Here is a 4,251-nt window from a genome sequence, read left to right as displayed (position 1 = left end):
AATGTTGTCTTTGGGGCTGGGGTTATGGCTCATTGGTAGAGGACTTGTCTGGCATATGTGGGACACTGGGTTTGATTCTCAGCACCACATATAAATAAAGGTCCATTAACAATTAAAAAAAATATTTTAAAAAAAGGTGTACTTTGCACTGGGTCAATAATAAATAACAACAACAACAACAATAATAATAATATTGTTGTGTCTTTGTTTTTCTTTAAATCCTATGTGGTTGTTTTCTGGTTTTGTTTTGCAGTCCTGGGGATTGAGCCCAGGGCCTTATGCATGCTAGGCAAGTGCTCAGTCACCGAGCTACACCCCCAACCCTATTTGCAATTATGGTCCATTTGCTCCTGAGCTAGGTAAGCTCCCCTCCTTAGCCTCCTTCGCAGTCTCTATCCATGATAATCCTCATCCTGGCATGGTGATGAGTCCCTTCCTTGGGCTTCCTCTGGATCCCTCCCTTGTGTCTCTAATAGGCCAGGCTCTCTGTTTTGAGGTCAGAATCACCAACCTGTCCCTCCTCCCATGGTGGGAACAAGGTGCTCCCCCAGTCCCATACTGGATCTTCTCCCCTCTCAGGAGTCCTTTGGACTAAGGATTTGTTTGGACCTGAGTCATCTCTTAGAGGATGCCCCTCCAGGGTCCACTTCTCTGGTATGCCATTCTCTTACTATGGGTTTCTATGGAAGGTTTCTTTTCTTTTTCTGACCCTATCTGCCCATTTATACTTATTCATTGTGCTCTCTAAGTCTTGATTTCTTTTTCTTTTCTTTCTTCCTTTTCTTTCTTTCTTTCTTTCTTTCTTTGGTTGTTGTAGTTTGTTTGGTACAGGGGATTGAACCCAGGGGTGCTTTACCATTGAACTACATCCCCAGTCCTTTTTATTTTTAGACAGGGTCTTTCTAAGTTGCTGAGGCTGGCCTTGAACTTGCTCTCCTCCTACCTCAGCCTCTTGAGTAACTAGGATGACAGGCATGCACCGCTGCACCCGGCAGCCTTAATTTCTGGGGTAGTTTCCAATACTACCTCCACCCAGAGTCCCTTTAGTGCTTTCTACTTTCCCCAATTCTTCTTCCTTCCCAGTCCCAGGCCTTTGTTTCTCATTCCCCTCCTCCCACCAGGTCTGGCCCTCCTGGCTGGCTCCTGGTCTGTAGCCCCACAGGCTCTCCTTTTACTAATCCCTTTTCCAAGCACTTTCGCTTTCTTCCATAGCCAGGTCTGTACAGCACAAAGTGAAGGAGAAGGTTGGCAATTATCTAATGAGTCCACACAATGCAGATGCCAATTAAAATATCCTTGACACAATGATTCCCCTTCACTTTGTTTAAAGCTGAACTCCAGTGAGGCCTGCCCTTCACAAAATCTGCCACACCATCTAGAAGAGGGGGTGACAATAACTGATATTTATCTCACTAACAAGTGAGATTTTCAGCACCCTCTGGGTCTGGCTGCCATCTCCCAAAATAAAGGGTAACTAAATGTACGTACCCATGAGCAAACAAACAAACACAAAAAAACACACAAAAAGCCCCCTTCTTCCATAGAATAGGTATATAATTATGAACTGAAACCCATCCTCAAAATAGAAATAAAAAGAAAGAAAGAAAGAAAGAAAGAAAGAAAGAAAGAAAGAAAGAAAGAAAGAAAGAAAGGTATAGCCAAGTGCTGTGATACATGCCTGTAATACTAGGCACTCAAGAGACTAGGACAAGACTAGTTCAAGGCCCTGGCAACTTAGCACCTGGTCTCAAAATTTAAAAAAAGACAGGGGATGTAGCTCAGTGATATCCTCCTGGGTTCAATCCCAAAACCTCCCTCTCCCCTCCAAAAAAGGAATGTATAGATAAATCCTTTTTTATGGTACTATGGATTGAATCCAAAGCTTTGCACATACCAGATAAGCACTCTACTGGTGAACTACAATACCAGCCTGTTTGTTTGGTCACTTACTTACCATTGAAGATTGAACCCAAGACTTCATGCATACATTTATTTTTTGTTTGTTTGGTTTTCATGGTGCTGCAGATGGAACCCAGGGGCCTTACACCCTCCTCCCCTTCTCAAACAATTTCTTTGTCCATTTCTTTTCTTTTAGAGAAGTTTTTCTTTTTCTCCTTTTTTCCTTCCTACATCTGTGTACCCCTCCTTTTGCCTTCTCCTTCCCCTCACAGTGGTCTCTTGTCTCCCCATCTTCCAAGTCATCATTCATAATTATAACTACCTTTGGTCATGGACTCCAAGGAAACCTTCAAAGAAGTGTGATGTTCCCCCCTACTTGAACCCAGGGCACTCTACCACTGAGCTACTTTCTGTTCTATCCTATATACAGAGCTGAAGTTAAAAAAACATGGAGTGCTCTGGAAGGGAGGAGAAAAGCATGTATGGTCTGAATCACAGTATAAAAAGTGAGAGCTGTTGGCTGAAAACATCAGAACAGACTGTGGATAACTTGAGCAAGGGAGTAATTGACTGGTACACATGGTGGCACACAAATAATCCCCTACTCAGGAGTCAGAGGTAGGAGGATCACAAGTTCAAGGTCAGCCTGGGCAATTTTGCTATACCTTATCTCAAAATAAAAAATATAAGGACTGGGAGTGTGCTCAGTAGTAGAGCACTTGCCTAGCATGCATGAGGCCCTGGGTTCAATCCCTAGTGTCTCTCTCTCTCTCTCTCTCTCTCTCTCTCTCTCTCTCTCTCTCTCTCTCTCACATACACACACACACACACACACACACACACACACACAAATAAATAAATAAATAAATAAATAAATTTTAAATTTTTAAATAGAAAAAATGGGGTGGGTTATAGTTAAGAGATAAAAAATCCAGGGTTTAATCCTTGGTATCCCCCCAAAATAAATTGACCAAAGTTAATCTCTAGGAAGACAAGAGAAAAAGGCTTAGAAAATGGGCCAGAAGCCTGGCATGGTTGTACACACCTGTAATCTGTGGCTTGGAAGACCAAGGTGGGAAGATCACAAGTTGAAAGCCAGCCTCAGCAACTTAGCAAGGCCTTAAGCAACTTAGTGACAACCTGTCTCAAAATTAAAAATCAAACGGACTGGGAATGTGGCTCAGTGGTAAAGCACCCCTGAATTCAATCCCCGGTACAAAAAAAAAAAAGAAAGAAAGAAAGAAAAAGAAAAAGGGCCAGAACCAAAGTTGTTCAAGCACCCAGAACAACCAACCAGGACCTACCTCCAAAAGAGTCTGGCTGACAAGCCCCATCAGGCACTGCCCCTAAGGGTTATCTGCTTCCATTTCTCTACATCACTGGCACTTTCTCCAGATCCAAACTTCAAGCAGGGATCTACAACCGACTAAAGCAGCTATGTGCTGGTACATGCCCATACCCATTCTTCCTGCAGGAAGGGGAATGTAGGAGATGGGGGACCACAGGTATAACTCACCCTTAGCCTGCATAAGACCCTGGGTCCAATCGGTAGTTCCTATCCCCTCAAAGTATGAAGAGGGAATGCCACCTGCTGTAGAGGAGGATAGAGTGTTTCCTCCACTAGGGCAGTCTCACTGAGATAGGGAATTTGGGAGCGGGCAACCAGAGCAATGACCTAAGTCCCCTATTGCCCACCCTTTTATTGCTCAATAGCCACAGGCAGCCCTTTTCCTATACTTAACAATTCCCAGAAGGAGCTCCCTACCCATGGTGTCCTTTGGCAACCATATTTCTGTGGATAATTGGGATCATCGACCCCAGTCATATGCAGGTACATGCTCAGGCCCACTCTCCCTGTTTGCATGATGACACAAAGAGACAAAACACAGGTAGTAATATTAGCTCCCATTTAAGTATATCTCCTGGTGGAAGCATTCCATTGCTCCCTCAGGTACAAAAACCTTGAAGTTGCGCTTGCTTTGGCAGCACATAGACTAAAATTGGAAGGATACAGTGATTAGCATGGCCCCTGCACAAGGCTGACAGGCAATTCATGAAGCGTTCCTTTTTTTTTTTTTTTTTTTTTCTTTTTGGGTACTGGGGAGTGAACTCAGGGACACTTAACCACTGAGCCACATCCCCAGCCCTATCTTGAATTTTATTTAGAGATAAGGTCTCAATGAGTTGCTTAGCGCCTTGCCATTGCTGAGTCTGGCTTTGACCTTGCAATCCTCCAAAGGTAGAATGGACATTGAATAATCACACACATGCATACGTACACACACACATATTACTAAAAATGTTTCTTCTCATCACATTTGCCAGTTGTTTAAGTGTGTACCATTAATATGG

At 43.5% G+C, this 4,251-nt stretch overlaps 1 non-coding gene across 1 annotated transcript; it reads left to right on the top strand.

The window, feature by feature from the left end:
• Positions 1–3,869: 3,869 nt before the first annotated feature.
• Positions 3,870–3,972, top strand: LOC124984065 (U6 spliceosomal RNA). Its single transcript, XR_007108538.1, has one exon. It is a non-coding gene; the product is annotated as a U6 spliceosomal RNA (small nuclear RNA).
• Positions 3,973–4,251: the final 279 nt, after the last annotated feature.

Source organism: Sciurus carolinensis, chromosome 4 (assembly GCF_902686445.1).
Source record: "Sciurus carolinensis chromosome 4, mSciCar1.2, whole genome shotgun sequence".
Taxonomy (NCBI): domain Eukaryota; kingdom Metazoa; phylum Chordata; class Mammalia; order Rodentia; family Sciuridae; genus Sciurus; species Sciurus carolinensis.
Note: the sequence above shows the minus strand (reverse complement) of the source record. Positions and strands in the feature narration are given on the sequence as shown.